The sequence below is a fragment of the Anser brachyrhynchus genome (assembly GCF_964034855.1).
Source record: "Anser brachyrhynchus genome assembly, chromosome: 1".
NCBI classification, from domain to species: domain Eukaryota; kingdom Metazoa; phylum Chordata; class Aves; order Anseriformes; family Anatidae; genus Anser; species Anser brachyrhynchus.
The window spans coordinates 8,958,896-8,969,998 of NC_137694.1; positions in this window are offsets into that span (position 1 = coordinate 8,958,896).

Here is an 11,103-nt window from a genome sequence, read left to right on the forward strand (position 1 = left end):
TAATGGAAAAAGCTAGCAAGCATTTTTAAGAGTTGCTAGATGAAACTTAAGTGTTGTTAAGACAGGAAATGACAAACTTTGACTCTTTAGCCAGTTTGATTCTTTGCCTTGCAATAAAAATGTTAATGGCTATCATTTTTTACATCTACCAGTGTTGCTATTACAGTACTTTACAATTACGTCTTCCAGTATTACATTCATTTCCACACGCAGGGAAGAAAGTCAACAGCAAAAGAGTAAGCTGCTCCTTTCCTGCTTATTTCTTACAGGTAGGTGTGGTCCATAACTTTCTCCCAGGAAAACTTGGTTGCTTTTTTATTTTTTCCTCATAAAGAAAACAACCACAAGCATGCAGTGTTTGGACTGTATCTGCTAACACATACTAGACTTGCTTCTCTTCATTTCTTTCCATGATTGGGATTATTCTCAGTGATTTCAAGTTGAGCACAGATGTTGGCATTTGCAGCACTGGAACTGTTGTTTTAGCTTCGGAAGTTGACAGCCTGGGCACATAGGAGGCTTTTTAAAAATACTCACATGAGAGCCATTGTCATGAAGGTTTATTATTTAAGGAAACACAGAATTTTGTTATGGAATCAAAGTAATATCTGCTTTGGGTAATATCCATTTTGCTCCGTTCCCCAAGGCGCATCAGTGGATGAAGGCTATTTAAAGAGCAGGTTTCCAGACAAATTACAGGTTAATTCTCTTTTAATGGGGCAAATACTAGAAATTCTCTCTTACTCTGACACAAGCTGATGTTCAGAGTGTGTCTTAATTTGTATTTTCCAAAATGCTTTTAAGGTAAGGAAGGTATGGATGGTATATTTGGGGTACACCTAGGGTGTGCATGGACTGCACTGTGCAAGGGATGCTTTAGCTGATGCCAAACAGATAAATGTATCTACTGCTGGTTAATATATTAAAAAAAGGCACCACTACTTCCAGCTAGATGGTAAACAGTGATCTAACCTTGTAATGTGAAATTGCAGACTCATTGCCAACTTCTATCATACCCAGCATTCCAGCCCCAGCTTTTCCTAATGGCTTGCTATAAGCTTGTCCCTTAGAGGTGCAAAACAGAAAAACAAAAACAAAACAAAAAAAGAAAAACAACACAAACAAACAAACAAAAAACACTTGGGAACTTCTTGTTGTAAGACCACTGAATCTCCATGTATGTGTTTGTGTAAGAGAGTGAATCCAATGTATTGGAGACAAGATGCTTGCTCAGGGAATCCATGGCAAATACTGTTGGGCTTGAAACGTTCGCATAAGTGACCCTGAGAGGCTGTGCAACTGCAGCATACACAAGGATTTGTGGATATACATGAGTCAGTTGTGCACTGAAAGTAACTTCAACACAGCATGCCACAAGAAAACTTAGCTACTTTTGTAGGCAACAAAGCAGGATTGCCAGTCATTATTCTAGCCCTCAGCTGTTTTCTTGTTGTTGTTGTTGTCTTCCTTTATTGTTCCTTTTTTTGTTCTTTTCTCTCCACTTTTCCAATGCCATTTCAGCTTTCTGTAGTCAGCCCAGCCATAAAAATCCACAACAATAAATATCCTTCTGGAGATTAAGCAGCTAAAGCTAAAGCTCAGGAACTGTGTCGCAGACTGGCAGTGAGTCACACTGAGGACTGAGCCCTAAATCACAAATTTAACAGTTGTGGTGCAGAGAAGTGAGTGAACTCTAAACCTTAAGACATTGGCTAGCAATGTAGATATTGAGCTAACCTTTTTCTGTGTGTATCTGTCTTTTATTGCAAAAACAAAATCTCAGTGTGCTTGAGATTCAGTGAACATCATGGTGTCATCTGCAGTATGCTACTAGATAAAGAGGAGGAGGATTGCTTCAATTAGATAAAAAGTCAAGGTTTTGAACAGGGTGGAAGTTACAACATTTTTCAATTTTCAGAATGTTCACATTTTTCCACCTCAGTCAAGACGTGGACTAAGCTGAAACAATGGGAATCTGTTTAATCTGCTTTAAGATGGTTTCAGAAGAGAGTCCAAGTCTCTACGGATGTACCTCTTGTACCTTACAGAAGACAATGGCAGTAGAGAATATGCTGCCAGTCAGAAAACCATAATCATATTCTCATTTTGGATAGAATTGACTATAAGTATATTGCACAAGACAGGAATATTGTACTTCTCAATTCAAATACCTTTCTTTTATGAAAAGAAAATCTTAGAAGAACATGAATAGGTAGTTGTTGCAATCAACCCTTTTGAAACTGCATATTGTTTCCTTTGTTTCTTTCTCTTCCAGCTGGTAAGTATTTTTATTTCCTGTCCTTTTTCTTCTTTCTTTCTTTCTTATTCCTGAGGGGATGGAATATTCTCACGTGGAGCATGCTTCAAATTGCATGCCTGACCAGAGGATTTAAAAGATGGTGAAGAACATAACAATGTTTTAGTTCACTTAATGCAATATAAACTTCATTTTGTAGAGGTGCCTTTATCTGAGGAATTCACAATTCACTTGTTGCATACTTCAGTTTCCCTCCTTGGTCCTTTTCGACGTCACTAAAGCAGCATATGAAAGTCCTCTATGCTAAATGAAAATGCTCTGGAAAATAAGTCGTAGGAAGCACATGCTATTTTACGCACTGATGCAACTCCATTCTGTTCCTATTAAAAGACTTTTTTCATGAGTGCTCTTGTCCTTTTTCTCCACACACAAACCTATTTAATGACACTAAATCTTCTGGGTTTTATTTTCTAGCTTTTGTTGTTTGCGCTGTATGTTCTGCTTTTGTTTAGACTGCAAGGAGGCCTTTTTTATTCATAACAGAATTTAGGATCACATTTATGGATAGAAGTTATTTGAAAGAGGAAAACATAATACACAGAATCTGCCAAAATTTCAGAAATAATATGGGAAGCTTGGTTTTTGTAATGTGCAACCAGTTGGCTAAATGATTCAAAAGGAACTCAAAGACCTGGAAAGTATATGTGGAAGACTGCTGTATGTCTTATGCTGTATTGTGTTTTTTTATACACTGGAGTTTTTTCAAAGACAAATCTTTGTGTTTGCATAGTAAAGCCTTACATTTAATTAAAAAATCTGAGCTTTGGCTGCAGCATATATATATAGACAATTACAATAACAGGAACTGTGTTTGAAACATATTAAAAGTTATACTTGTGTTAAGACAGTTGAAAATATTTTAGTAAATCTCAGTCTTGAAGAAGTATCCAAAACTTTTAGCTACCACACCACCTTTGGCAGTGATATGATAGGTGATACTGGTAAGAGAAGGATATACAAAATATGGAACCTTGATCATAACTTTTTGGGGACAGTAAGCGATGTATGCACAACTTTTAAGGACACATCTTAATATACACCAGGATAAGCATTTGTGAGGTAAACCTAAACTAGCTGAGTGACTAGGACTGTGTCATAAGCATCACTGTTTCTGAGGTGGAAGAATGAATAAAAATTCTTCTGCTGAAATTAAAATAGAAATTTGCCCTTAGCCTCGATCAAGAACTAGTGGAAATGATAATGTATCTTCTGTTTTTTATTATTTTGGGAAAAATGCATCTGTGAACGTGACGAGAGTCTATCAAAAATAAATAAATAAATAAATAAGATACACAGATGTTGCATATTTGTCCCTATGTCTTTGTAGACATTGTTGCAGGACTATAATCTTCAAAAGGAAAAAAAAAAAAAAGCTTTCAAAGCATTTTGCAAAATGCTTTATAGCCCATACACAAGGATCTTATTTTATTACAAAAGATATTTATAAAAGGCTATTGGCAAAAGTCGTTGTTATCTAGCTGTGTCACTTGTAGCTTTACTTCCTATTGAAATATGGGATCCATCTGCTTACTGATGGTAGGATAACAGCCATCATTCCCACTTGCTTACTGTAAATGATATATCTGAAAGTACCAGAAATGTGATGGAGTGCAATCCTAGCCCTTGGTCATTCCCTCAAATAATTCATAGTTAATTTAGGCCAGACTAATATAATTCCAGCATACTGACTGAATTCCAGCTTCAGCAAGTTCAATCTGATTCACCATACATTTCCAAAATATGCTAAAAAAAATTATCCTCCTTTATTAATTTTCCCAGTAGCCTATTTAAATTTGTGCCCCATTTCAGTGTTCTGCTGCTGCATTTTAATCTGACCAATGTACTTTTGCTTACTTCTGTGTTGCAAACACAGTTTTGCTAAGCTTTAAAATGGGTGTACCATAGAGTTCAATGAAGCATAGCTATGAAATGTGTAACTCTACAGAACAAATTCATGACTTATCACCCACATGGAAGTTGGTCATAGACTGAATGAATTTGAATGTTACCAACAAGCATAAGCTATTTCTCTGTAGGAAGTTTAATCTATTTTCAAATTCCAAGAGCTCCATAAATAACATCTGAATATAAAAAAAAAAAAAAAAAAAAAGGCTCTAAAACATCAGGTCCATTGCAGTTGATATAACACCCAGGATCCTAACTGATAGTGGGAAAGTTTCTTAATCATTATGTGATTCTTAGGTTGTCTGAACATTAATTCCAGAAATGGGTGTTATTCCACAACAATTAACTTTCTGTCCCTCTTTCCAATCCCTTGTCCAACCATACAAATAACCTAAATTCCCAAAATTTAAAAAGGTGTTATGGAGTTCTGATTAGTCTTTTGGATTCACCTACCTCCAGCTTGAATTCAGCTGACAACTATTTTATCCACCCTTCCTAGCCAAAGCCATACAAAGTTTATTCAATTGAAAACCTTCTGATAAACCCACCCATGAGATGCCAGTGAATGTTATTCATTCACAAGTGGCACAGAATTCTTCTGGGAAAGGCCAGGTGCTGTTACCCTTGTTTCCCCAATTACTGTACAAAACAAACATGATGAAGGGACTGAAGCATCTGTCCTATGAGGAAAGGCAGAGAGAGATGGAAGAGTTCAGCCTGGTAAAGAGAAGGCTCAAGAAAGATCTCATCAATTTATATAAACACCTGAAGAGAGGGTGCAATGAAGAAAATGGAGCCAGCCTCTTTTCCGTGGTGACACAACAAGAGACGATGGGCTCAAACTCAAACACAGGACATTCTCTCTGAGCATCAGGAAACACTTCTTTACTATGTGGATGATGGAGCATGGAAACAGGTTTCCCAGAGAACTTGTGGAGTCTTGCTCCCTGGAGATCTTCAAAAGCTAACTAGACATGCTCTTGGGCAACCTGCTGCAGGTGGCCTTGCTTGGGCAGGATGCTGGGAACCCCAGAGGTCCTGTCCAAGATCACAGTTCTGTGATTCTATGATCTCTGAAGCCCCTTATCAAAATAATCTACCATGTGCTTAGGATAAAGGGATGTCCTTTTATTATTCATAATCCCTTCCAAATCAAATGTTTGAAGTTATTAAGAGACAGAGTCCCTACCTCCTGGATTTGGCAAAGTGAGCATTCTTCTTCAACCTTAACAATGTTCTGTGTGGCAGCAAACTAAGACATTTTTGTAGTACTGAAAGGCCACTGCTTTGTACATTTATTTAACATATAATGCAGTTCATGGAATGGAGATGGCCACAAATTCATTTTGCTTGAAAAGGTAAGAAATAAGAGCCCCAGGGCTGCATAGTATTTCCATGTGACTTGACCAAAGACACGCATTCACTGTATAATTTTAGAATCCCAATTCACTGTCTGACCTGCACTAAGTAGGACTCTATTAAACGAGTTGTCTTGTTGAAATCTTTTGACGTTCCTCCATGATTAGTTAGCAGATAATGTAAGCAGGGTTGAAGAAATGGATTGTAAGTCTTAGTCAGACATTATTCCTCACTTAAAAGCTTCTGCATCAGAAAATAATTTCATTGATTAAAATGAAGGACCTTCTGTTCTACACTAGCAGAACTCAAACATAGACTTAACTACATTATTTCACAAAGTTTAGTAGACCACTGAATTTTCTTTTGAAAGTTTTTAATGGAACTATGCATACAGAAAGCATCATGCTAAGTGAATGTCACTTAATCTAGTGATGCATTAGCTATGCTGTTAGCATTTTATATGAAACTACTAAAATTACAAGTTCTAGTATATATTACATTTATTTTACTTGCATAATGTTGCTGGAATTCATGATGAAATTTCCTAGATTTTTTTTGCCAAGTGTTTTAAATGTTTTGCTAAGTCACTCACATTTAATTTTGCAACTTTTCCTATAAAAGTTTAAATATGGTGTGTCTCATTATTTCAGTGTTTCTAAATGTCAGCTAGTCTAAATATCAAACAGCTATAGTGCTACTCAGAAAGAGCTGGGAAAGAAAAAGACAAAACAAAACAAAAAATAAGCAACAACAAAACCCCTTTTTGCCAATCAAAGTGAAACTTGTTCTGAAATATTTTATCTTTTTCAGGTTTGTTTATTTCTCTAAAAGCAACAGTTTAGTATTGACTATGGAATATTTTCATTTGCTTTGGCATGCAGAAGTAAGAATCCAGTGGAATTATTTGGTGATTTACACTAAGACATTGTCAGAAACTGTGAATTCAGTGTTACCAGGAAGTCCAACTTCAAAGAAAAGATTTTCAGAACCATGGCATTAAGGAATTGCTAGCACGATCATGAGGGATTGACATAAATACTTCACTTTTTCATACTTCCAGCTAGGAAAACACTGCTAAGCATCATTCCAATGCCCTGTGGAAACAGATGGTATGTGATAGCGAAAGACTATTTCAAACTAAAATATGCTCACTCTTTATTCTTACAATTCTTATCATTTTTGCCAACTGTCCCTTATTATAGTAATTTGTGTGCATATTTTCTATGGAGTCTTCTTTCAAAAATATAACCCAGACCTTTAACATATTCTGTGCTTCTGTGCTGAATCAGATCAAACCCAGGTCACCAAAGGAAAGATGCTTATATTTTCTGCGTGTGCATTTTGCTGCCCTGTTCATATCATTTTAAAAATCTAGTTAAATCCACACAGACTGGTTTCATTTGTGCATTTAACCTCTGCAAAGGTAAGACCAATAAAGATCATATCCAACTGTCACTGTGTTAGATCAAGATCTCAGCCTAAACATATGGTACAGAAAGATTTAGGTATATAACCCTTGAATGTGGATTTGTGGCATAGAATTTCTCATCTTACTTGGTAAAAGATGTGACTGTCAGCAATACAATTTTCTCAGCTTATATAGCTGGAGGTCTGGCATGACTATAACTATCACTATATATTATAAATAGAAAAAGGCCAGGCTTTATTATGCAGCCTTTCTAAATATGTTCCACTGAATAATTTAGTAATTAAACCTGTCTTTATCTGATACAGAACAATTTTACCAACTCCTACTATCCTTAAAGCTTTCCAGGCTGTTTTTTTTATAACAAGGGAAAGCTTCTTCTTATTTGAGGATAATTAATCTCACTCACTTTTTTTTTTTTTTCCCTGCATATAGTGTTATTAATGTAGATTCCATCTTCCACTGTGAACTTATACTAAGTTGAGTAACTATTTAGATAACCCTCAAAGGCAACACTTTCCTGCAGACATATGACTATTGTGGTATGAATCATTAAAACAATTTACTTTACTGAGAAGTAAAAATAAAGCACATTTCTGAAAGAGGAGAGGTTTTCATTCTCATACTGTCTCAGAATTTATTTGCCTATTAACTATTCCATAATAACCTAACTGGTCATATTGCATTCCTGATTCATCCAATAACTTTTTTTGAAAGTTGGAAGGCTAATTGCAGAGGTGATTATTTATAATATCTGAGTGCTTTATTCAGGGGACCCATTAAAAGCATAAACAGTGGGGAAAGAGAAAGGTTACAACTGTTTTAATGAAAAGAAACATATGAAAGTTTTATACAAGTATCACTCCTAAACTTGTCCAGATTTTTAAATAAAGACTTCTAATGAAAATAATGTTTTCCTTCAGAGGATCCATTATGTTTTATACTAAGCAAAATAGGCTATTTTACTCCCAGTATAGCTATTTTACTTTACTCGTCAGTGTTGTTGTCAAGATTTTCTTGTGGTATGCTCAAAATCAGATGTTTTTGTAAAGCCATGGTGCTAAGTGAATGTGTGAATTTAACAAAACTTGTACTTTAAAAATAAAGGTTCCAAAAGCCACCACTCCAACTTTGTGATTTTTTTTTGTTTCGTGGGATTTTTTAACAATGTTGTTACTGGAAAATCAATCTGGTGACTGTCTGGGATCAGAATATTTTACATTAGCGCTCTGTAAGATCTGCTTTTAGATGAATATAGCACCTCTGAGAGCCCACAGGACAAGTGGCATTATGCACCGTCTGCTATTCCCTTACACAGGCTAAATCATCCAAAAGTATTTTCCTTGCTACATCCATGCTTCATGTGCTAAATGTTGAACCATTTGGAAATAATAGTTTTTTTTCTTTCACATATTCACTATTCGTCAAGACTTTTTACTTGGCGTTAAGAAAAAAAAAACCACACACACACACACACAACTGTTAGGTCCTCATGCCAATTGTTCCCCAAAAGAGTAGGTTCTAACACTTTTGATTAGCTTTTTGGTTGTTGCTAAAATATGATTTTCATTAAGACAGAAATGCCCTGCAGGGACTATCTCAGTTTTAGTTTCACAAAATGTGATTTTGGATGGAAAGAGAAAAGAAAGAAAGAGGCTGTTTAACCCTCCTTTTCTTGTGCATAGCAGCCTTATGCATTACCGCATAATGACACTGAGCAGGGATGAGATCTAAGTATAGTGTGTCTGCAACAGACTGATCTTGTGCATCTGTAAAGTAGGAAAGAGAATCTGGAGATGTGACTATTTCACACCTCTGTTAACATCCCGCATGCACAATCTCAGTTTCAGACTAATGTTTGAATTCATCCTTTGAGACAAGATCCTGAATGTTTCATTTTCAAAGTGATATTTTAATACAATTTTAAATTTTTACAGGTTTTTATTAACTTTTGTGTTACCTTCTGATGAAGAATAAAAAAGAAGTCATGAATGATATTATAAGAGGCAATTCCATACTCCCATGTAGCCCTAAACCTGAATATTTCCTACTTCACTGTAGTCAATTGTATTATGGGGTACTCAGCAACTCCAAGGCATTTTCATAATGAAATATTGTCTTAGCAGATAAGAACGTGCTGGTATAGTTTGCCACAGTTTTTCCTTAATTTAAATTTTACTCTAATTTTTATATCACTCACTGTTCTAAGCCATGATATTGTTCACTTCTTTCATTCATTTCCAGGTGTTTGGGCAATATTCAGACTGATACACAGTATGAGCAAATCATTCTTTTGCTGTGCCAGATCTCTGCCATGTCAACAGCCAGAAGGGAGGTTCCACATCTGGAAAGTAGATGCCCTCCTGTGGAGTTAGGTAGCCCACACATCTGTATCTGGATACATCCTGGAGCAAAAACATACCTCTACACAGGGAACAGTGTAACATATTGACCTGGGAAACATTCATTATGGCTGGAGAGGGATTTTTCAGACAAAATGTTCTTACCAGCTCTAATTTTCAGTTGATGGGTAGGGTAGGTGATAGCTTGTGTTTGATGTGGTGAAGAGAAAGACATGGCAAAACTCTCTACTGGGCTCCTCCTGGGACACCAGGAACGAATTACATGTGACAGATGTTAGTCACTTAATGAATAATTGGAAGAGCCTCAGATACAACAGTGATGAGAGCACTGCAAGAACCCATGGAGAATATAATCATGATGGTAACAAAAGAGTGTCCAGCCTCACAGCAACATGCCAAGAGCATGATCTAAGATGCTTAACTGGCTAAAATATCAACAGATCAAACTGAGCAAGGCTAAGACATAATGTCATCCTTGAAATTGCAGATTTGGGACTGAATTTGCACTTAAAATAACAGTTTGATACTCTTCCCACTGCAGACAGTGGCAAGCTGCCAGTTGACCTCAGTGGGAACAGACTTGGCCAGAAGCTACTGTGCAAGTAGAACGTGCAAAGTGCTGGATTGGTACATTGGAGACGTAGTTCACAGTTTAGATGCCAGAGAATACGGGGGGGGGGGGGGGGGGGAGAAAGCTAAACCAAATTTTTAAAGTACAACACACAGTCCAGGATGGACAGTCAATGGCATCTGTTAGTAGAAGAAGGCAAGTTGAGAAAACATGGAACAAAGAGAAAGAAATCAGCATCAGCATCTGCTTGTAAAAGAAGAGGATTCGGTCTCTACTCAGACAAGTGACACTACGGAGATTTCTGGCTGCTGATGCTGGCAGTCTGGTGCTGGGATAGCTCTGCAGAGGACAAGTTGAATGTAATATTGAAAACAATACATTCTACTAATTTCTGTTACTGTGGGCATGGGAACACTACTTTTGGGGGCTGCAGGATTAAGTGCAGTAACTGTATATAAATTAGGAGTAAAACACATCTGCCCACTTAAAAGAATGGATAGAGCAAGGCATATTCTGGAAACAACTGGAATGATGAAGAAACCACAGATATGAAAACAAAAGGACTCATCCATTTTGTGATGGAGCCAAAGTGCTACTGTAAAATGGAGCTCCTGCACTGAGTCCTGCTAATGATGTGACCTGCACTTTGATAAGTCAGTAATGCTACAAACAACCTTAACTCCCTGACTAAATAGCAAATGACATGTAACATGATTTTATTGAACGATTTAAATTAAAAAGTCACATCCCTGACAATCTGTACATCCCTGTATGACTGTGTTAGATTGTCACAATGGATCTGCCTTGAAACACAGCACCATAAGTGGAAATAACCAGAACATTTCCATTGTTATTACCCATGCAAGACATTAGTTTCTTGACTTTGATGTGTGTTAGAGCTCTTCAGCCTATTAGCTTTCATTGCACACAAGTGTAAACTCATTCCTAACATCATCTTTTTATGGAAATCTCACCTGTATGCTTATACCCATCACTGGAGCATATAATAGTGGTGTCAAAGTTAGTAGAGATCCATGCTGTCCCAGCTGGTCCATGAGGAAGGCACAGGCTTGTTAGCTCTGGCTGAATTGGCTGTGGCAGCTGTCTTTGCTCCACTATGGGGCAGGGGGTGGGAGGGGAGAGCAGAGACCTTGATCTGTGT